We start from the raw sequence: 25664 nt of genomic DNA, 5'->3' as shown, positions 1-25664 counted from the left end.
TTTGAAAGAAATATTTATGCATTACCATAGCAACCAGAGAGCATTAAGGGGCAGAGAGGAGGATGTTACTCTCAATGTTGTTGACACATTTCAGGAGGACGCTGCTAATAAAGTTACACAATTACACAGTGAATTCATGTTTATTATTATATTTACACAATACCACAGTTTTTGTCTTGGTCGTATCATTTCATTTTGTTGTATTTATCCGCAACACCTTAAAGGTCGGTCTGTGAAAATATTTGCTACTGTGTCGTGTGTCTTGTGTCTCCACAGTCTGGTATTAAACCGGTCCTTGGCGCAAAAAAGGTTGGGGACCGATGCTTTTCGTTCCTTACGTCATTTCTGGATGATATCTTCTCTGTTTAAATTAATGAATTGGAGCAGGTCAGTTTGATATTGAAAGCTCTTGATTTGGCATCTGTATTGATGACAAAGGATAACAAAGTAGGGTGTTTAACTCTTGTAATAGCGATGGCCGTATCAATACAAATGTCTTTATTGCCAATACCAATGGTGGTATTAGAGTCGGCCTAATACTAGCATAATATAGTCGATACTTTGTTTCTATAGCCCACCTTTTACAGTTGACTGTCAAATATATTTCATTTAAAGGCAACAGGACATTTAACCAACAGACGTTTACCCAAATTCTTTTAGACACAGGCAAATTCACATTCTAGATTTTTTTGTAAGTGAAGTCTTTATTTGTTTTTAACATCAAACCAAACGAAAACAAAAACAAAACAAAACAACAAACAAAACAACAAACAACAACAACAACAAAAAGACAGCTTCCAATACCATGGTTAATTCACCTTTACATTTTGGGTCTATTTTCAACAGTTACTAACTATCGGTACACACACACACACACACACACACACACACAAAAGGGACAATAAATCAAATTCTTAAGTTATTCCGTTACTGAGTGCCTAAACAAACATACAACACAGCAAACATAAAGTTTAACAAAAGATAATTGCCCAGACAAAATAAAAAACAATCTCAGCCAAAAACACGTCCCCATGATTTGTCAAAACCCTCCCTATCATCATTAATCCTAGCCAAGAATTTTTCATACGGCACCATTTTCAGAATATTATCTTTCCACCTATTATATTCTGGAGGAGATGGTTCCTTCCACACACTGAGGATAACTCGGGCTGCTGTGATCACCCCCACCTTTATAACCACAAAATCATATTTTGAAACCCCAGGTAAAATGGTAAATGGCCTGTATTTATATAGCGCTTTACTAGTCCCTAAGGACCGCAAAGCGCTTTACATATCCAGTCATCCACCCATTCACACACTGGTGATGGCAGCTACATTGTAGCCACAGCCACCCTGGGGTGCACTGACAGAGGCGAGGCTGCCGGACACTGGTGCCACCGGGCCCTCTGACCACCACCAGTAGGCAACGGGTGAAGTGTCTTGCCCAAGGACACAACGACCAAGACTGTCCAAGTCGGGGCTCGAACCGGCAACCTTCCGATTACAAGGCGAACTCCCAACTCTTGAGCCACGATCGCCCCACAAGCACCGACCAATCCCCTAATAAGCGCAGTCTTGGTGACAAGGGTATTATCAAACCAATCCACCTTCCTATTTTGTTTAATACTTTTTGCCAAAAGGGATAAACTTTCCCACATTCCCAAATAGCATGCATAAATGTCCCTGGATCTGAGCTACATTTCCAGCATATATTATTGGGACTGATTCCCATTCTATAAAGTTTGGACGGAGTGAAGTACCATCTGTGTATTAATTTGTACTGAGTAAATTTACCCCTGGCCTCGCTTACATATTTAAAATTCTACACCAGTCTTCTTTAGAAATTGCACAACTCAAATCTCTCTGCCATATAATGCTCAAGTTCTCACATATCTATTTTTTTAGATTGTTAAACAGATTGAAAACAGCTGCTCTATGTGCTGTACTGGACAATTCTAAAAACTCCACCACTGTATTTGTGCTTTGAGTAAATTTTCCTTTGGTAATACAATCCCTTATTTGTAAATATTTCCAAAAAAAATTTTCCCTTATCAAACCATATTTTTGGGTTATTTCAGCGAACAGCATAAACGCTCCCCCTGAGTAAAGATCGCTTATCCTGTGAATGCCTTTGACAAGCCATTCCCAGTCTGTACAGCAGTGTTGTTCCATAGCGAGATAAGGTTGTCTTAAATGAGATGCTTCACACATTGTGCACCTCTACCCAGACAGCTTTAGAATACCCGAGCACTGGGTTATCATGAAAGTCTTGTCCATTAATAGCTGAGCCCCGTGAGAGAACATCCAAGGGTGCAAAAGGGCTCACTAGTTCCTGTTTGATCTTCATCCAGCTCAGCTCAGAGTCCGATCCTGTCCAGTGCTTGACCAGTCTTGACATTTCAAATGCTAAATTATACAACTTCACATTCTGGAGGGCCATTCCCCCAATGTCTTTAGAGGCCCACATTTTCTTTATATTCACTCTTGGCTTCTTGAATAATCTTGAATTAGCTTCTCAAATTGACTAAATATGTGTAAAGGAATTCTTACGGGTAACATCATGGAAACATAATTGAACTGCGGGGCCGCCATCATTTTAATCACATTAATTTTACCACATAGTGTAATTATGGGGTAAATGGGGTACATTCCAGATTTTAAAAAACCCGCTTTCAAAATACATGTAAGGTTGAAAGGTATGTTTCTTATATTAACTATTTATTTTGATTATTATTAATGATCACTAATATTTTTTCAGAATTTATGTGTCATGACACACTACTCTGCCCTACATTAGGAGCCTTTATAAGTTAAAAGTATTGTACCGGTAATGTGTAATGCAATTTAAAGTTGCTGGGTTTTTAAAAGGTTTTTAGTTTTTTCTAAGTTCAGTGGAAGAATGGAGAGAACAGAAGCCATTCTGAATATAATCAGAACTTGGATGGACATTGGTTTGAACTGGTTTGAAAGCTACTGGTTTCTGTTCTGAGCAGTACTCAAACATGAAATAAAATCCACCATAGAAAAATTAGAAAAATGAAGTAGGTGATTTAGGCAGTTTGTTAAATGTACTTGTTCTTAAATTGTGCTTTTCTACTCATGCACTCAAAGTACTTCTGTGTCACAAAAGCACTTTTTCTGTTTCAGTGGTTTCTATCTAACATTCACACTGATGAAGCGTACTTTAGCATGTAAACTGGAGCAGCCAGGGATTGAACCCAAAATGACCATCTTTACCTGCTGAACCACAGCCACCAGTTCGATAACCATTAAAAATAAAATAAAGGAGTAGGTATGATATTAGAGCAAAAGAATAGCATATGTATGTCTCATTTTTCGACTTTTCCGATTGTTTTATTTTATTTTATTTAAATTTACATTTCACTGCGTGTTGTACTCGTATATGCATGTGACAAATAAAGAATCTTGAATCTTGAGTAAGAATATTATAGAAAAGTCGAAAAATAATCTAGTCAGGAGCCAGTTTGTGTTTAGCAGGATTGCTACAGTCTAATGAAAACACTGACAGTGTTGGGAACAGTGTTGGTCAAGTTACTTGAAAAAAGTAATCAGTAACTAATTACTGATTACTTCCCCAAAAAAGTAATCCCATTACTTTACTGATTACTTATTTTCAAAAGTAATTAATTACTTAGTTACTTTTTAAAAACACGATTTACAACCTGAAGAGGTGATAAAGCGATAGATCTTTCAGCCCAATTTTACTTTTTCTGCATAATCCATCATACAAAATGTAATCAAATGCAAAAGTCTCTCTTTTTTTTAAACTTGTTTTATTAGTTTTAACCTTTTAACTTTATGTATCAAGCAAAAATTAAATTATATGCAACATTCTCTGACTGGAAGAAATTTGTTTAATATTTTTCTGCACATTCCAGAACATAAAATAATTTTTTTTGTGTGTTTACACTCACTCTTTCAAATAGATGCAAGTAAAACACAGCAGAAAATAAATAAAGTCAAAGACTAGCGGTCCTGTTGCTCTATTTTCACCTGTAAAGCAGGAGTGGGGTAGGCGGAGGTTTACCCTGGTGCAGGTGTGCTGCAGCGGTCAGTGGAAGAATCCGCGAGTTTCTCTGTGAGTTTCCCATTACGTAACGCGTTACTGCCCATCTCTGGTTGGGAAGGTTACTTTTAAAATGTATTCCACTACAGAATACGTTACTCAATGAGAGTAATGGATTACTTAATATATTATCATGCTTTTTTACAACTACATGAATGTACTATTGCTGTGTGATTTATTACTGTTACTGAAGGTCCGCGGCTCCAAACCGTAGTAAAGGGACCTCTGGCTAATATGTCGGGTTCTGTGTCGGGCTCGTAGCCAAAAACTAGCTTTACTTTGTTGTGTGGGTCAAGACAGAGAGAGGCGAGAGACAGAGAGAGGCGTTGAAAGGCTGCTCATACTCATATTTTGTATTTTAAATACGTAACGGCGGTACATGTATTCCGTTACTCCCCAACACTGAACACTGATAACTGTTTTATGTCTCCTTGTGCTGCTCATGTCATGTTTATTACTGCATTAATGTAAGTTATATTAAATATAAATAAAATTATTTACGAGTTAATTACATTTATATTTCCTGCAGGTGCAGAAGAGTCAGGTCTCTATCATCTATTACACAAATCTCCTCATCACCAACCTAATCCAGATCTGCATAATGACCCTTTGGGTGACAAGAGTGGAAAGCATCATCACCATCATTATTTATTACTGTGTTATGATGGCCAACCTTTACTTCAGGATGTGCATTGTTCTGGAAAGGTACCTGTTCAGTGTGTGTGCATCCTTGCATGTCTCTAAACATGATCTTTGTACTGTGAAGCATCCTTACTTTCAGAAATGTACTATTGTGCACTGTGATAATCAGAATTTGTGTTTCTTTTGTGTTACAGGTATTTTTCCATCACACACCCACTGCTGGACTGTCTTAAAAAAACTGAGAGTTCGGTGGTGGTCTGTGTTCTGGTCTGGGCATTTTGTATTGTCAGTGTCACTCTTGCGATAGTCTTACATGAATTTCAACGATTACTTGTTTATGCCGCTCTCCCTGCTCCTGTGTTCATCTTCTGTTCAGCTCAGACTTTCAGAGCCCTGCCTGCTGCCAACTCAATGCCTACTGAGGAAAAAGAGAGAAGTCTGGGAACTTTGATTTTGTTGTTTTTTAACTACTTTCTAGGAACCGTTCCCACAATGATCTTTGATATTCTAGTTATTCAAAGTTATATCAGCTGGATCTTGTTTCTGCTTGGTCCTTTTCTGGAATTGATTCTGTTTTCTTACATCTTCTCTGCATGTGTGTGGTGTGTGGCCACCACTGCATCAGATGAAGAAGTTGATGATGAGTGTGGCTTACTTTAGAACAGACAGGTGTTTTGATTAAAAGAGACACGAGAGAGAAATAAGGACGGAAATGGTTGAAGAGTTTCTGAGAACTGAGGCAAAAAAAATCCTTCACAAATACCGTTGCACGAGGACATCAGACTGTCAGCTGTGCTTCTCTCAACTGAAGTGTGTCTGTGTAAATAATCTTAAAAATGTTTTAGAAGCTGCTATGAACACTCTTTTTATTCCAATATTGAACACTGAAAAAATACCTTTTTTTTTTAACATTTCCCATATAGTTTACCTTTTTTCCTTTTCTTTTGTTTTCTTTGTTTCTATGGCTATGTCCACACATACACGGGTATTTTTTGAAACCTGAGATTTTCTGTTTTCTTTTTTTTTTATTCACTGAGCACGCTTCCTGATGTATTCGTGGATGTTCGCTGCCTCCTAGACTGTGGTACTGACACTCACTAGTTACTGGTCTTATCCTTTACGCTTAGCATACAGCTTCAGGGTGCTGGAGATGTTGTGAAAGCCTCCATGCAGGGTCAGGAGCTTCCTGTTCTTGATGTCAGTGGCTTCTATCTCCTACGTTGGCCAGCTTATATAAAGATATACATGTGTGCTTCTGGGGTTAAAAAACCAAATACATGTAGCAAAATGTAAATAAACTTGTGTTTATGCTTCTTCCTGCTTCTATTTGAATAATGGTTTCGCTTATGTTTGACTTTTTTTTGTTTTTGTATAATTGTAACATGTTCAGTAACAAGCTACCTATCAACTAGTATACTGTATGTTGTAATATGTAGCTATATCCATACCAAGCTGTTTTGAAGCTCCTTCAAAATAGGTCTAAATAGCTATATACAGCAGACTTAATGTCTTAACTTAATAAATCAAATCATTTTCTTGCCTGCCTTCTTTGAACCAATTAGCATCCACCATAGTTTATCTCAGTGCTTGTCTGTGTTTTGTTTGTCACCTTATTTCTGAAGAACGAGTCATTTTAATCTCTGCTACTCAAAATTAACAATCTCAGCCAAACTGATTTACTCAGGAATAAATAAAACACTGAAAAAAGCCAAACAATAAAATTTTTAAGTTATCTAAAGGACTTATATATCATGTTTAACCTGAATAGCGAAACACCGCGGGGGTTTGAAAACAATGTACCGGGAGTTCGCTGTTCTCGCTGGCTCTAGCGACCCTTGAACCCCCGGCTAGATATCGAGCTGGTGGGTAACGGACGTCTCCGAAAACGTCGGAGCACAAATATGTGATGTCTTGATAAATCGAGCAGATATTTGAAGTCTACACAGCTACATTCTCACCTGAAATTATCTTAAAAGTTTATTTTGTGACCCAGAAAGAGTAATATTAACACCAGCACTGCCAGGCTTCTACCTTTAAAACCCGCCTTCCAGCCAAATGGATCATGGTAGGTTTACAGTTGTGTCATACTCCTTCCATTTCTGAATGATGGCTTGAACAGTGCTCCGTGGGATGTTCAAGGCTTGGGAAATCTTTTTGTAGCCTAAACCTGCTTTAAATGTCTCAATAACTTTATCCCTGACCTGTCTGGTGTGTTCGTTGGACTTCATGGTGTTGTTGCTCCCAATATTCTCTTAGACAACCTCTGAGGCCGTCACAGAGCAGCTGTATTTGTACTGACATTAGATTACACACAGGTGCACTCTATTTAGTCATTAGCACTCATCAGGCAATGTCTATGGGCAACTGACTGCACTCAGACCAAAGGGGGCTGAATAATTACGCACACCCCACTTTGCAGTTATTTATTTGTAAAAAATGTTTGGAATCATGTATGATTTTCGTTCCACTTCTCACGTGTGTGTTACAGGCCCCACTATGATGGGCGCGTAGCCAGATTACGATCCTGTAAAACAGGAGAGAAAGTGAGCACAGGAGACACGCTGCCGTTCGCCTGGTCAGTCTTGCCAGAATTTATTCATACAACACAAGCATATCTGCTCCACTCTTTTGTTAACTCAATTTCACAATAACTGCTCATTCCCTCACATGGCTTGTTTTCCACCAGTACATTTCAATATTAGTCCACACTACTGGCATAAAACAACAAAGGGTTTAAATGAATGAAACAAATGACAACTACACCTCTTTTCCCATAAATGAGATAAACAAAATAATTCACATCATCATGGTAGTGTCTTATCATAGAAAGGAAACTACTTTCAACATTACTGCACTACTTTCCTTGCCAGCATTTTTGTAGGCCGTACTCTTATTAGCGCTCTCACTTCATATGTCTTTTTCAGACCAGTTAGATTCTAACACTGAAACAGCAAGTTTACACATGACTTCAGGCAGGCTCAGAACACTTTACACACACGTTATACAAAACATTTGTCATGAACACAAAGCTACAAGTTTATCAGGAACTGTAAACCCAACTGGGTTGGTGCTTCTTATTATTATATGGCGTATTATACGCAGTTGCAACAGCTTGCTAGCGTTACCCAGGCATATAGCCTAGCTATAACATCTTACAGAGCTAAAGTAGCTCACATAGTGACAGTATAATACATCACATTTCACAGACCCGTCTTATGTCATGAAAGTCTAAGCATCACAGTGTTCAGCTGTGTATTTCTTTATGTTTTTGACCACATTACTGACCTGTAAAACAGGAGAGAAAGTGAGCACAGGAGACACGCTGCCGTTCGCCTGGTCAGTCTTGCCAGAATGGAAAACTTACGGCAGCTATGCACCCGACTCAGTTCCCAAAGCACGCTGCTGCCCCCTACTGTCCAAAGTGTTATACACTCTCCTGGCAACAGGGAATTTACATGACATTGTGGCTTTAAATTACACCAATAAACCAGCAAAATAAAACATGCAAAATAATCTCCATATATCACGACACTTAACTCACAATTGTGACCACATTTCTGTGTGGATCACATGTGCACCACTTTGTGTTGGTCTTTCACGTGGAATTCCAATAAAATTGATTCATGTTTGTGGCTGTAATGTGACAAAATGTGGGAAAGTTCAAGGGGGCCGAATACTTTTGCAAGCCACTGTATATCTGTAACTGTCTTGCCTTTTACCCACATATGTCCTGGCTCCCTACTCCTCCTGCTATTCTCAGAAATGGAAATGTCCAGTTGCTCTACTTCTTCTCCCTCCTTACTTCCTCCTTAAGGCCAGGTCAGAAGTCACCCTGTGGATATAGACACATCCCAGGCGTCTCCCCTCCTGAATTAACTACCCCTATATTTACACATGATGCCCAGTTTCACATGATCCTTCCCCCTGCTCAAGCTATTCATACTTCTTCTGCTGCATTTCTACAAACAGAGGCCTCTCTTTTTATCATGCAAACCCAACATATTTATCCACAATAGGTTGGGCAACAAAGGATACACCCAACCCATCCTTCAACTCTGGGGAAAAGGAAGATACATTTATCGCATTTGGAGGAGTCTTCGAATTTGGACAGCCTTTGTCGTAACGCTGTGACGTAATCGGCCTACAAATGCGGCCTCTGAAGGATTGGGCCCCTGAATTTGGAATTATGAATTATGCTCCTCTTCAAGTACCAATAATAATTTTAAAAAAAAACCTGAAAACATTGGCTCTACTTACCTGAGGACTGCTTTGAGGTGGTTAAAATCTCTAGTATGATGATTTTGTCCTAAAAGGAAGTTCAGGTGCTTACTTTACACCCCACCCCCACTCACATGTGGTAACACTCACAGCGCAGATTTGACTGATTCGCAGCACAGAACCATTTTTTTGTTTTTTTCAAGATGTGGCCCACTTTTTAGTTTAATATACTGTACAATAATTCCAGTCTGTCTATCTGTGCCAGAGTAACGCCAGAGATTAACAATCTTTATCTTGACGTTTGAAAATATGGGAACATAGTTGAAGCACAAACATTTGTGAACAAAGATTGGTTTCCAGCTTTAGACTTGGGCAAATGTCCCACACGGTCAACAGTTACACATTCAATTCAATTCAATTCAATTTTATTTATATAGCGCCAAATCACAACAAAAGTCGCCTCAAGCTAAATTGGTACCACCTTATTCTTCATGGCATCCTGCTGACTAAGGATGGAAGGGGGACATTTTGACAGCATTATATTATCTTCATCATCAAATTCCAAATTACTTTATTTAATTCATTAAAGAAACTGTTGGACATTATGGACAATGCTGGGCATCCTCTGCACACGGTCATAAACAACCAGAGGAGTCTGTTCAGTGACAGGTTGCTTTTCTCAAAGTCGAGGACCAACAGACTTAAAAACTCCTTTGTCCCACACACCATTAAACTGTTTAACACCTCGCTGAAGGGGAGAGGGAGGGGGAAAGGGGACAAAGGAGGGCGGGAACAACTAAGCTGTAGTGCCTTTTTCACTGTGTAATAATTTTTCTATATTCAACGGTGCAATAGACTCAAAATAGTTGAAATGTGTAGTTCCCTTGCATTCCTATTCCTATTTATATACTATTATATATTATATATATATATACTCTTATATACTCTGTATTTATATATGTGTATATATGATATATTTCTGTTTCTGCTTACATTCTTTTGCAACTTCTGTCGGTGCTGTGCTACTGGAAACAGAATTTCCTGGAAGAACCCACCCAAGGGATTAATAAAGTTTGATCTAATTTCTCTCTCTCTACTGATTAATTATCTGTTGTCACGTTTTTGTCAAGTAATCTCTGATTATTGGTGTTTCTTTCTAATACTGTTGGGTATTTATTTTAGAATATAAAGTTTATTCTATTTGTACTGTAAACATGATACACATACGTGTCCTCCTGCTACTCTTAATAATAATAGCTTGCATTTATGTAGCGCTTTCCCTCAAAGCATTTTTCAATTCCACTATTCATTCACACACTGGTGGAGGCAGCTACAGTTGGGGCAGACAGAAGTGAGGCTGCCACATATATAATCTCTCCTTTGTTGTTTTACTGTGAAACTGTTTGGCGATTCCCCCATGATCCTTCAAAGGCCAAAATAACAGTGTCACAGACTCCTTGAACTCTGTCACCAAAGGTCCAAAAAAGTGCACTCATCGCACATGCAGGTTCACATTTTAAATTCTTTTTTACATTTTTTAATTTATTTGACCGTCACAGAGTATTAAAGAACACACACAGCTAGAGTTTTAAACAGCATTTACACAAATGATATGACCCAGCAATGATTTGGGAATTAGATTTATTTTATGTTTACATCATATGTTGACACTTTGAAATTACAATGTGTGGCAGTGAAATTATTTCATATTTGTCATAATTTCATATGTTCTATGTAATAAAAAAGGCAAATAATAAAATAAATATTACTTTATCTCTTTTACTTCACAAATAAAGATGATTTTTTTAAGCAGTAGTGAAAGAAATGTAATTGTATTCTGTATAATAACATTTAAAGAAACCTTGAACTGGTGGTTCTGCAATCAGTCACATTTGACCCAAACAATCTCAGCAGCTATACAACAGCATAAAATGTTAATTTTTGATTTTTGTGTATTCATTACGTTTTTGTATTATATGTATTTTGGAAAAGTAATCCACTTCCAGGTCGAAAGACAGATATCTAGGATGACTTTTCTCCTGCCAAATGTAAAATGTGTTAAATTAGACCTGAATAGTATGTAAGGGCTAAAAAGTCATATATGACTGCTGGGCTAGGCTCCACCCACCTGCAACACTAAAGCAGAGGAGCAGAAGAGTATGGCTGGATAATTGGATATATTATTTGTTCATAGAAAGAAAGGAGTATGTTTTGGGAAGCATAATTATAAAAAATTCTAAAAAAAATGTAAGATGGTATTTCTGTGTTTAATATTGGAATATAAAGTTGTGATTTTTTTTCATTATTACAAACTTCAGCTGAGACATGCATGGCTAGGAGGCTGATAAGGACGGTATGTGATTAATTGAGAAACACTTTAACTATTTTTACTACCATCAGCCAATTTGTTGATCAGCTGCAACATCTGATACAGTGCTCTCTGCATTGCAGCAGCATAGACAACATGCCAATTGTGCATGGAAATAAAACAGAATCAAGTCCACCAACGGAGAGAACAGGTACAAGATCAAAATGATACGATAGAAAGTAATTGAAAAACAGGAAATATCACAGATGATTGCAGGAAAGATTATTAGAAAATAGTTAAGGAACAACAGAATCAGAGTTCTGAGACTTCTCTGTTTTTCCTCAGTGGACACTGAGGTGGCAGCAGGCAGGCCTGTGTAGGTCTGAGCTAAGCAGAAGATGAACACAGGACCAGGGAGGAGTCCATACATTCTGAAATGTACAATTTCTTTCAAGAGTATTGCAAGAGGGACACTGACAATACAAAAAGCCCAGACCAGAACACAGACCAGCACAGAACTCTTAGTTTCTCTGAGGCAGTCCAACAGTGGGTGCATGATGAAAAAATACCTGCATCACAAGATACATATTCTGATTATAACAGTGCAGAATAATATTTTGCTGACAATACAATATAATGTTCAGAGACATGCAAACACAGTGAAAGACAGGTACCTTTCCAGGGCAATGCACAGCTTGAAGTAAAGACTGGCCAACACAGCAACGCAGTTAATAATAACACATGTGCTACTTTGCACTCCTGCTTCCCAAACAATCATTATGCAGATCTGGATTAGATTAGAGATGAGGTGGTTTGTGTAATAGATGATAGGGATCTGACTCCTTTGTACCTACAGGACACATAAATCATAACTATAATAATGATGTAATGAAAGAAAAGACAGAAGACACAAACAAAGTAACAATCAGTGTTATCTGTAGACTGTAGCAGGGATGTCATGGGCCAGAAGGCAGGAAAATGTAAAGGATCGAATACACTTTTGGATTTTTGTAGTTTTTACAGCTATTCCTTTTGTTAAACTTCTCCATAGTCATTCATGCTAAACCAAAGTAATTAAGTAATAGATACAAAAAAAATTAACACAGATATACCTGTTTTAACCATCTATATTAATCTAGTTAAAAAAAGAAGATTTTCTGTTAATGATCAAAACCTTTCTGTTTTATAAATACAGGACAGTCTGGCTAAGGAACAATCACAACTTTGTTTTCTGTAAATTGATGCATTTATCATGTAGAAATTTTGAGACATGCTGTTGAAATTGCACCTTCATATATTAAGATACCTCAGGGATTTCATGTGTAGTTAAACATATTTACAGTGACAGAAAGGGGAGTTTCCTACAGACTACTTAAGATCAAAGTGGGCTGTATGTCGTAAAATGAATTTGATGTCCCTGTGAAAGTGGCTCTTTTTTGTTATTGGTTTTCAAACTATTAGTTTGTCAAACTTGACACACAGCTGTATGTATGGAGATCAGAAGGGAAGCTGCTGAGTGAGGTCACTACAAAATGTATGATTCTGAAACAGGCCGCCCTCAACCCACCCAAAATACCCCTCACCCTAAATGACAGGAGCTCCCTCATCTGAATGCCCTGTACACCCAACAGAACTTTTGCTTTAATAAGGAGATACCTAAATAATAAATAAAAAACCAATGCACACATTTATAGTCCCTCAATTTGTACAGAAGCACATTTCAAGCAAATTATTGCAGTCCCATTATTTGCTAAACCTTCACATTGTTCACATAGTCATAGATTTATAAAAATACACAAATCTAAGTTATTATTTACTTACCACACAAATACAACAGAGGATCACTATGGTCAAAGAAAGACAGATACCAGTGTTGACCCATATTATCTCTGGAGGTGCATTCAGCATATCTAACTGTCTAACTGTGCAGTTGGAGTTGCTGTAAAAGAACATACTCTTCTCATCTGAAAAGACATGCAAAAAAACAACATCTGTGTGAAATAGCAGACAAGGTTTGTAAACACTGCTCTTCACAATAGGAAAAATCAGAACACTTCCAACTTGCCCCACGCATAATCACCTAATTTCATTTGCACCTTAATTTTGCCATATCCAGTGAAGCAATTCAAAAATGTGCTTTTTATGAACATTGTAGAGTTGTAGTACTTTTGACACATTTCCAGTTGCCATAGTGTTTTCCTAAAAGCTTTAGGATTTTTTTACACCAACTGCAAATGTTACAATCTATAGTGATTTTTTTTGTATCCAACTTTGAGTTCAATATCATGCAATATATACAGTAATATATGTAGTCTTAATATCAAAACTGCACCAATTTAATGACCAAAATGTCCAATAATAATAATAATAATAATGTCGTTCTACTTAGCTTCTAGCCGTTCTAGCTGATGTGCTATGTTAAACATCTTTTTCATACAGTTACTTTTAAGGGAATTGTCTAAATCCATGATCATACTAAACAATTGGATACAAAGTCTCATTTAAATGAACCATCATTAAGGTAGGATTAACTTAAGAAACTTTTCTATCTACTAAACTAAAAACTGATTATGTTTACAGCTATATATTACACAACTAATGATTTAAGGAAAGATCTTGGTAGCAAAGATTTGAAAACAAACTACTGATCTGTTATCAAGTCTCTATTAACCAATCTGTGCAGAAGCAAGTGTATTTTGTGCATTACAGATAAACACATTTACATTTACTGCATTTAAACAGAAGCTCACTGCAAGCAGAAAATAAATAAATGCAATCTTATAATAATGATTTGTCCTAATTATGAGGCAGTTTCTTCATAATTATGCTGCTCCTGAGGTAGAAAAATTGTGAATAACTGTCAGCTTAGTGTTTACTTACCTCAGGACTGCTTTCAGTAGAACCTGTGGGTAAAATCTGTAATATGAGTTTATCATGAACAGGGAAGTTGTGGTTGCCTACTTTACACCCCACCCCCACTGACATGTGCTCACACTCAAAATACAGAGTAGCTGCTTAATTTTCAGCATTCAAACAATTTTTTTCTGATTTTTTCCCACGTTGAAGTTTTGAATACAATAATTCCACCTCCATGCTGCGGCTGCTTTTGATATAAAAAATGATAGACTTTCTTTTTTCAGAAATACCCATTAAAGAACGGCTTGTGAATTGCGGCTAGAAATAATCCGAAACAAATGCAGTACATTTGGGCGACCGTGGCTCAGGGGGTTGGGAAGCGTATCTGTAACCAGAAGGTCGCCGGTTCGATCCCTGGGCTCTCTGTCTTGCCCAAGTGTCCTTGGGCAAGACACTTTACCCTACCGCCTACTGGTGTTGGCCAGAGGGGCCGATGGCACGAAATGGCAGCCTCGCTTCTGTCAGTCTGCCCCAGGGCAGCTGTGGCTACAACTGTAGCTTGCCTCCACCAGTGTATGAATGCGAGAGTGAATGAATAGTGGCATTGTAAAGCGCTTTGGGTGCCTTGAAAAGCGCTATATAAATCCAATCCATTATTACATACACGTTTGGCTTACTTTTAGTAAGAACTGCAGTTGGCAGCTGCTTTATGAAACCATGTTGTTGACTTTATTAGCTCCTGACAAGCTTAATCTTCCTGTTTCTACCATATTAAAACCTACAGACATTCCTGAGAGCAGCTGAAATAGCAACAAACACCCTGTTGATGTTTTTAAGATTGCTATCTTCAGTCAGAACCTGCGGCTAGTGTGAAAGTTTGACTCAGGATATAGTAGTTGTTTGATCGAAGGAGTTTTAAGATAAGATAAGATAAGATAAGATAAGATAAGATAAGATAACCTTTATTAGTCCCACGCGTGGGAAATTTGTTTTGTTACAGCAGTGGACAGTGCAAAGTTGCATAGAAAAATTAGAGAAAAACACTGGAATAAGATATCAAAAAGATACTATACACAACAGAATAAAATAAAATACTATATACAATCGAATAAACTAGAATAAAATAGAATACAAGTGCTATATACAATATGAATATAATACAACCATGCCAGAAAGAATATTGCATAGAGCAGGGCGATATGACCAAAAATATTTATCACGATGTGAGGGTGCTGGGGAGCATCTCCCTCACTAAATGATGTACGCACTCACTGTGTCTAATAGGAAGTTTTGATTTTGTTATGCTTTTGTTTTGAAGTCCATTAACCTCTCTCTCTCTCTCTCTCCCTTGAAGTCAACTTCCTGAAGGCCTTAGTCATGGAGTGCACACATGATTATGGCTTAATGATGTCCACCTGAAAGGAGTTCTCCAATCACCCACTGATAGTGGGTTGAACCATCTGATGAGAGCTGAGGGGGGGAGTGGGTTGAATTTTCAGTTTGATTTGATTTAGTTAGTTGGGATATTGTTTAGCTGGGGGGTGTTTTGTAATCTGATATTTGTGAGGTGTGTCAAAATAACTGCAATGTTTCACTGTATAGGTTTTTGTAGCTGGGCTGTGTCGGGGTGGGAAGACCTTTTACATTTTATTGGTGATGGTATGACCAGGGGGTGATTCATTTTGAGGGTGTTTCAGCATCCCCAAAATGAATCAAAGCACCCCCAAAGATTTCTTACTTTTTTTTTGACAATATTTGCTGTTTGTGGGACACACTACTAAAAATATAAAAAGCATACTGAGATCATAATAAAAGTATAGATAAACCCTTCCCCCCTCCCAAAGTGGTTTGTTCCAGCTCGCCTCTCCCCTTCTCTGGCTCTAGCGCCGTTGCTGCCAGAGCGATGGTAGCTGAGACGCAGTGGAGCAGGAGTGTAAGTGCCTGGCTTAAAACAGGACATATTAGCTGCATTTAACCTTCAGTTACTCTTTATATAGTTAGGTAGGAGTCAGGCCATGTTTCTTTTTAGCTGAAAAACATTAACATCTGGTGCCATTCCAGATATGTTAACATTGTACAATCTTCTGGATAATCAGATCTTCCCCACACTGAAAACTGTTATTCAGGTTGCCCTACAAACCCAGTTAGCAGCTGTAGCTGTGAAAGGTCTTTTAGTGTCTTGAGTCAGCTCCATACCTGGCTGAGAAGGACCATGGGTCAAAGCAGACTCCAGCACCTGGCTGTGATGTCAGTTGAGAAAGATGCTTGAGAGACTTGACCACCAAAATGTGATAGACAGATTTGCCAGCCTCAAGGTGAGCCGACAAAGGATAAAAGAAAAGAAAAAATCTGCAGAGCCATAGTATCTGCAAAAAAGATCTTCATACATTGTATACATTGTACCATAGGCCAAGGTGTCTCAATTTTTTAAATTTTTTAATAAAAAGGAACACCGCGGGACGTGACAAAACGTCGCCATGCCTCAGGAGAGAGAACGGGCTAAAAGACACGTTGATGGTTTGGAGAAAGTAATTACTGAAGTTAACTCAGAAAAATCAATTAGAGAAAAAGACTTTGCAGCGGGAATCGCAAGTTTGAGTCCCACCCGGTATCCAGTAAGGGTCCTGGCTAGACTCCCTTGCTAAAACCAAGCACTGGAATGGTGCGGCTACGTCTCCAGTCTGTCCGCAGCTCGGACACAAGCATCTCACTACATGTTGTACTGTGTATGTGACAAATAAAATTTGAATTTCTTTCTTATTTTCTTTAATCAGTGATGAATGGTAAGATGTTCTAGCTTCACGGAGGGCTTTCTTATAAAGCAACAAACTATTTCTCCAGGCTAAATGTTGATTTTCTAAATTTGTGACACGCCATTTCCTCTCCAGCTTACGAGTAATCTGCTTTAGGGTACGTGTTTGAGAATTATACCACGGAGTCAGGTACTTCTGATCTGAAGCTCTATTTTCACAGGAGCTACAGTATCCAGAGTCGTACGTTGTGAGGAGGCAAAATTATTAAGAAGATAATCGACCTCTGTTGGAGTAGCGTTCAGGTTGCTCTCTCTGCTCTGTGTTGGTACAGAGGTTGAGTTCTTTTGCATTTTTGAAAGAAACCGATTGAGTCTAAAAACAGATTAAATGCCGTGTTGAGGCTTTCGTTTTAGCATCTACATGTTACAATCAGCCACAACAATTATTTTATCTGAGCTGAGGATGGGGTTTGGGGGAGATAACAGGGGCAGAAAAGCTGCAGAGAGGCATGTAAGACTGCAACTCTGCTTCCTGGTGCTCACACTGCACCTATGACTAATTTACAAGGAGAGCAAAGGGAAATGTGAACTTAGCACGTTGTAGCTGTGAAGAGAGAGTGATAAACATTCATTAGAACGTCAGAAAAATTTGTTCTCCAGTATTTAGAAAGTTGACAGTCAGAAGAAACCGGAAGATTACCAGAAGCAGTTACAACAAGTGAACAGCAGGTGTCACACTGCATCAGCCTTCTTTTCTCTGCAGTAGAAACACAGATGAGTGACAAATTAAAGAAACACGCTGCCACTTCAACTACTCACATCTGCTGTCTGTGGGTTTTAATGTGGTGGAAACAGGAAGATTCAGTCTGTAAGGGGCTCATAAAGTTTTTTTTTAATTCATAAAGCCGCTGCCAACTACACTTGATAATAAACAAGTATATACTGTGTATATCTGTGTTATTTTGTTTTTATCAGAATTCTCCAACCCTGGCAGACTCTGTGCTCATTCTGACAGAAATACAAATTCAGTTCTACATGAAAGGTGGTAAAGTCACAGAAACCTCATCAATCATTCAGGACTTCAAAACTGAAATAAAGATTTAAATGTATCCATCATTCATTTAAATGGATATTTGAATAAATCCTGCTATAATCTGACCAGCATTTGGTTTTTTGTATTTATTCACTGGTGCAAAGAGCAGCAGATTCTGTTCTTCTTTAATGACTGTTGTGATCTACTGTTGTCCCAGCCATGATTTTAGTGATGAGCTCACTGTGTTATTTTTGCCTCCCTCTGTGACCCTGTTATAAAGATACTATTCAGCAATTCGCTCTAGCATGTGTGCACATACTGGTGGTTGTATAACAAGACATCAGAGCTTCTTGATGTGGAATAAGCCATCACCTACCTCTCAGCTTTGACATGTTCACTGCTGACACTCTGAAATAATAGCAGCTTACACCATGTTTGCTGTCACAAAGTTTGTTAAATGTTGATCGTTTGTTGTAGCTGTGTTGTGATTTAGGCAACAGCTGTACAGGGGAAGAAGAAAAAAAGACTGTTTATGTTGAAACGAAATTGCATGTCCCTTTGAAAAGGACAGACATTGACTACAGTCAACAGAGCTGGAGGGATGATGCTTAGCTGTGCAGACAGTTTGAATTAAAATGCGTCCTGCTGTTCCTGATTTCATGTTTGGGCTTTTGTAAATGTGAACACCAATGAGTACAGGGTGGGGTTAGTAAAGTAAGCTAGCACGACTTCCCCGTTCAAGACAAACTTGTCATATTGCAGACTTTACACACTGGTTCAGCTGGAAGCAGTCCTGAGACAAGTAAGAGCAATGTTTACCTTACTCACATTATCTCTACATGAAGAGCAGCATAGTAATGAAGAAACTGACTCATAATAAGGACAAGTCCATATTTTCAGACAGCATATTGTAGTCATGACACCACCTGCTTTTCATTTGTGCTTGCAGTGAGGCTCTGTGTAAATGCAGTGCTGTCAATGTGTTTCCTGCTAATATATATATGCATGTGTCTGTTGGTAATATAAGAACTGTACTTGGTTTATGAGAGCTCAAATAGTATTAGCAATTTGTGGTGTATATGATGAATATAATATAATATACAATTGAACTGTCCATATTAGATACACATTGCTAAAATAGTCTCATAAAACATATCTTTAATAAATCTTGCCTCAATCATAGTTACTACAGTTACTGTTGCAAAGACATTTTTTTACTGTTGTTGGTGTCCTGGAACATTTTCTGAGGAATTTCAGGATGACTTTTATTCCTTGACATTTAAATATATATAATCCATCAATGAAATACAGATTTTTCCTCACTTTAAAGTCATATATCTGATACAAAAATACATAGTTAATGCTGGGTAGAGAAGGAACATAACTAATTCAACAAGACTGAAGTTTCTGGAATTGTTGCTACTGCCGGTTTCTGTCTTTGGCTTGCAGTCGGTGGGACTAAAAGATTATAGGTACTGTAAATAGTTTAGTGCTATAGAGCAAAAACAGATATGCCTAATTAAATGGCAGAGCAGGGACGGGACTATGGTCTGTCAAAATGAGACAGAGAGGAAATTCCAACAAATAGCAGAATTATAATGACATGAGTAAGGGAGCCACAGGAGAGTACACTTATGTCTCTGTTATCTCTATGTGAGAAGTGGGTTGCACTGTGACTATAACCACAAATGGTATGGATGTGTTTTAAAAACTGTGATTTTTGTAACAATTTTGTAACCATTCTGTGTCACAACTGTGTGTGCTGGGCAAACGGTGTGGGAGAAAATGGAACAGAAAAAGTGGAAAATATAAAATGTTGAAAATCTAAATAAAGGCAAGCACCGCACAATCAAGCGGCCTGTGATAAACGCTGTGAAGCTAATTAGCCGGCTAATAATAATGATAACAAGAACAACAATACTAATAGTACTACTACTACTACTAATAATAATAATAATAATAATAATAATAATAATACCTTAATAATAATACTGTTAAAAATATCCACTTCGCAACCAAAAACAAATACAGAAATGACAAAAGTCAAGACATCAGCCCAGGGACCATTACCAACCGGTCGCAGCAGATGGCCGCCCCCTCCCTGAGCCAGGTTTCTTCCTGTTAAAAGGGAGTTTTTCCTTCCCACTGTTGCCAAAGTGCTTGTTCATAGGGGGTCATATGATTGTTGGGTTTTTCTCTGTATCTATGAAGCGCCTTGAGGCGACTTTTGTTGTGATTTGGCACTATATAAATAAAATTGAATTGAATTGAATTGAATTCATATTTTCATACCACGTCCCACCTCTATTCTGTATACCCAGAGTAAATTCTGATATTATTTGGGCTCTTTCATGTTTTTGTTTTCTGTTCAACAGGCTTTTTTTCTTCTTTCCCAATTCACATACAGAAAAGTAGAACAATCTTAAACTAATGCGCTTTCCAACACTTCCTATCCCACACAATGCAGTGGTTTACACAGGAAAGAACCCCATCACAGAAAGTCATGGACAGGAGCAGTATTTCCTTGAAGTGGTGATGTGGATCAACATGTGTGTCTGCCTTCCTTTGACTATACTGATCATCTACTGTGTGTCTTATATGGTAAGTAAATGATGACTTAGATTTTACATTTCTTACATCTCTTTTTGTGAGTCTGCAATTATGAGAATAATTAGAAGATTTAGCAATAAAAGAAAACTCGTGCAGAGGGCTGCAATGATTTGATCTAATGACAATTAGAAATAATCATTAGTTCCGTATGTCATTTCTGGGTGATGACACAGGCTGATTAAATGAATGTACTAAAGAAGGTAAATTTTATAGTAACAGCTCTTGATTTAAAATCTGTATTTATGACAAAGGATAACAAAGTGGTATGGTTAACTCTCGTAATAAAGGTGGAAGGAATGGTTCAAATGTCATTTGTATCGATACTGGTATTAATAATAATGTATACTTGATATATATTGATCCCCATTGCTGGCCTCCTGAGCCAACAGTGCAGATAGTTTCAGTTCAAGTTTATTCGGTCTAGTCTCAAGTTTAGTTCATTTAGGTCTCTGAGTTTATTTGTTTATTGTCTTGTTCATGTTCTCTTGTCTTTTAGGTTCCCTTTGTGTCTTTGTCTTCGTCTCCGTCTCCTGTGACAGTTCACATCTCTGTGTACTCCCTTCCTCTAGCTTCACTTCACCCATCTCGCTATGACTATTCATTCACTCTCACATGTATTTATGTTGTCAGTTTCCCCTTGTCCCTCAAGCTTTGCATACACTGTGTGATTTTTGGCCCATTTTGAGCTGATTTTTCAGTCGTGCGACCCTTTTGGTGATCGGCCCGAGTTTCGCCTTAATCGTGTCTTGTGCATCGTGTAGTATACATGGCGTAAGGAGAAGTAATTAACACCTCACAACCAGCTCCCGATCATCAATCGCATGGTCGCAAGAAAATCAAACCTGTTTGAAATCCTGTCATCCTCGTTAGAGTGTCAACGTAACCTCTCACACTGAGCACACGCAAACAGAAATGGAAGTGGAAAGACGGAGTAACACAGCAGTCCAGCGTGTGATCTGGACACAAGCGATGGAGGCACAACTTGTAGAACTTTGGCAAGCTCATCCGAGCCTTTTCGATGTGGCCTCACAAAATTATCACGACCGCACCAACCGTGAAAAGAGTTGGATGGACATTGCTGCTCAATCACAGCTGCCTGATCAATGTTTTTCATTAGCAATTTAGCAAAGTTGATGGTGATGGTGGTGGTGTGCGTGTCTGTGTGAGTGAAAGACAGAGAGGGAGAGAGAGCGAGCGACAGAATTTCTGTTATAACCTTCATGTTATGGACGCACAGTGTGAGCGCTCAGGTCGCATCAGAGCACAACCACAAACTTAAATGTTTTTTATTGCGATTTTCTGTGACAGACCAACACAAAGTAGCACAAGTAGCAAATTGTGAAGTGGTAGAAAAATTATACATGGTTTTCAAAATTTTAAGCAAATAAAAATCTGAAAAGTGTGACGCCCATTTGAATTGAGCCCCCCCCCCCCCCGTGTCAATAATTTGTAGAGCCACCTTTCTCTGCAGTTACAGCTGTAAGTCTTTTGGGGTATGTCTCTATCAGCTTTGCACATCTAGAGACTTGAATTATTGCTGGTTGTATCACCTACGACAACTGAGGAAGTTCAGGGTCTCTCCAAAGATCCTCAGGATTTTCTATACAGGCGCTGTGGAGAGCATCCTCACACAGAACATGACATCGTGGTTTGGGAACAGCTGTGTGAAGGACCAAAAAGCTCTCCAGAGAGTGATCCGTACAGCAGAACGCTGCTGCAGGATTGCTCTCCCCCCGCTTCAGGACACCTACACCAGGAGATGCCGGACTAGAGCAGAGCAGATACTGAAGGACCCGTCCCATCCTGGCAACAAACTGTTCCAACTTCTGCAATCTGGTAGAAGGTTCCGCATCTTCCGGGCAAGGACAAGAGACTCAAGAGGAGCTTCTATCCCCAAGCCATCCGTGCCCTAAACACACACACCCGCCCTCTCACATCACCTATAATTGACTGAGTCAGGACTCTTCCAGACACTCTAAACCAAGGCACAATGTACATTTCAATTCCTTTAATTTTAAATATGTTTATATTGTCTATACTGTAAAATAGTCAGATTGTCTATTCATATTAATGTACAGAATTCACCTGCTTGCTGCTACTACTGCACATTCACCCAGTGTATGTATGTATGTATGTATATATAAATATATATATATATATATATATATAAAATGTTCTTCCTCTACACCCCCCCCCCCCCCCCACCACCACCACCAATTTTTGCACATGTCGAGGAGCGTGTCAGGCTACATTTCACTGTGTGTTATACTTGTATAACTATGCATGTGACAAATAAAGAACCTTGAACCTTGAACCTTGTTCATTACAAAATAGCTCAAGCTCAGAGTGTCTGTGAACAGCAATTTTCAAGTGAATGGCCAGCTTTACCTGCTGAGACGTTATAATAAATATCGATCTAATTAATTAATAATTACATTACATTTATATTTCCTGCAGGTGCAGAAGAGTCAGGTCTCTATCATCTATTACACAAATCTCCTCATCACCAATCTAATCCAGATCTGCATAATGACCCTTTGGGTGACAAGAGTGGAAAGCATCATCACCATCATTATTTATTACTGTGTTATGATGGCCAACCTTTACTTCAGGATGTGCATTGCTCTGGAAAGGTACCTGTTCAGTGTGTGTGCATCCTTGCATGTCTCTAAACATGATCTTTGTACTGTGAAGCATCCTTACAGTCAGAAATATACTATTGTGCACTGTGATAATCAGAATTTGTGTTTCTCTTGTGTTACAGGTATTTTTCCATCACACACCCACTGCTGGACTGTCTCAGAAACACTAAGAGCTTGGTGGTGGTCTGTGTTCTGGTCTGGGTTTTTTGTTTTGTCAGTGTCCCTCTTGCCATAGTTTTAAATACATTTCAACATTTAATTATTTATGTCATTATTCCTGCTCCTGTGTTCATCTTCTGCTTAGCTCAGACTTTCAGAGCCCTGCCTGCCGTCAGCTCGATGTCCACTGTGGAAAAACAAAGAAGTCTAGGAACTCTGACTCTGTTGTTCTTAAACTACGTTGTAACAATCCTTCCCACAATTGCCTGTTATGTTCTTGATAATCATAATCATATCAGTTGGATTTTGTTTCTGCTCATTCCTCTGGTGGACTTGTTTTTTTTCATCTTCACTGTATGTGTGTGGTGTGAGGACAGCACTGCATCAGATGAAGAATATGATGATGAGTGCGGCTTACTTTAGAACAGACAGGAGTGTTGATGAAAACAGAGTCAAGAGAGAGAAACAAGGATGCAAATGGTTGAAGAGTTTCTGCAAAATGAGGCAAAAAACATCCTTTACAAATACTGTTGCATGAGGACATCAGACTGTCAGCCATGCTTCTCTCAACTGAAGTGTGTCCGTAAATAATTTAAAAATGTTTCATAATCTGCATGAACGCTTATTTGATTCCAATATTAACCTTTTTTTTAATTTCTCATATTGATGTTAGTGCAGTGGTTCTCTAGGTGTGTGGCCAGAGTTCTGACAGATGAGGTGCAACTCACCTGGCAGATAAGTTACGCAGAACTAATGTTTAACATCAGAATCACTTTGACAGCATAACAAAGAAATGGGCAGCAGTTACGTTAATAATATGCGCATCTGCTGCAACAGATAGCCGCAATAAAGAAGTGTACTGAAAGTGCATGATTGCGGATGCCGCTCAGGAGTGTCCGCCTCCTCTGCATCTGCACCGCAGACCACCAAGTTATATAGTTTTCATCTCTGTTCACAAGTTTCTGGATTTCTTTATTTTTAATAAGACTAAGACTGAACCTTGTTTTTCCATGTTTGGCAATCTTCAAATTCTGTTTAACATGTTACTTTTTAGAAGAAGTGGTGCAGACTAATGAAGCAGTCTAGTGGCAAAAGTTACAAATAGTTGTTTGAAATGAAAGTTGTTTGTTTAAAACAAAAATTACTGAAGGATTCATTGTGAATGAGTTTATTATCTAAATAACGTTGCAGCTCGGCTTTTCTGTCATTGTTTTGTTTAGATGGGGCATGAAAGTATTTTTTTCCTGCCATGTGTATTGTATTGTATTGTATTGTATCTTTATTTGTTTCAGACATATAAAACAAAAAACAATATATACACACTACATATATTTTCATTTACAGATACGAATATATATGTAGATATACACACACACACGTATGTGTTCAGATAAACAAAAAATATATAATGAAATAAAACAAAATCGTCTGACATAATGTAACAATGTTTGGTCTGAAAAGGAGTAGGAAGAAGTATGAACATACTTATTAATTCCTACCCCTGCTCAACATCTTATTGATCCCACATAATTCACCTAATTCCCATCATCACATACCCCACACGATACACGAGGAGAACCTATATAAACTTGGCTACCGTGACTGATATAATTTGGATATAATTTGATATTTTTTATACATACAATGGGTGATCATCTTTATCGGTATCATATTCTTCCAAAATCAGTTTTCGAAGTATTTTCACTTGTGGGGAATGATATAAAAAGTTTTTTGCCTCATCATATTTCTGTAGTCCTCACCTGTGAAAGGCTGATGGAGTATGATGATGGTGGTGTGGACAGCTAAGCTTGTGAAGGAGACAACTCAAAAACGAGGTGACATATGAGCTTCAAATTGATACCACATCATATCTATTAAAAATCTTGTATAAGTTTAAATCTGCATAACCTCAAACTCACTCTCAGAGGACAAGTTTTCTGAAAATCTTGTGAATGTCATAACTCAAGAACAAGCTGACATAGAATTTTGCAATTGTTGAGTCTCTCATTCATTTTATAAGAGACTCTTTAAAGTTAACACATTGTTTTTCTGGACTACATTTGTGTTGCCCCATAATAACATTTGCATTTCTTCTGATCTATTGGCTGATGGCAGCAGGTATTACTAAAACGTTTGCAATTTTTGCATCTATGCAGTGTAAAGCTGCAGCACAGGCAGATGAACTAAAGCAATGTCTAAGCATGACAAAATACACCAAGGGGCACAAAATACAAGGATGATGAGCTTTGAGTGTTGTTACCGGCTATTTACGCTTATGTTGTATTTTTAATCTGTGTTTGTGCACATGTATGTTTGTGTATGGACTTTTGTACGTATAAGTATATAGATATATGTAC

Source organism: Astatotilapia calliptera, chromosome 13 (genome assembly GCF_900246225.1).
Source record: "Astatotilapia calliptera chromosome 13, fAstCal1.2, whole genome shotgun sequence".
NCBI classification, from domain to species: Eukaryota; Metazoa; Chordata; class Actinopteri; order Cichliformes; family Cichlidae; genus Astatotilapia; species Astatotilapia calliptera.
This window is presented reverse-complemented; position numbering follows the sequence as displayed.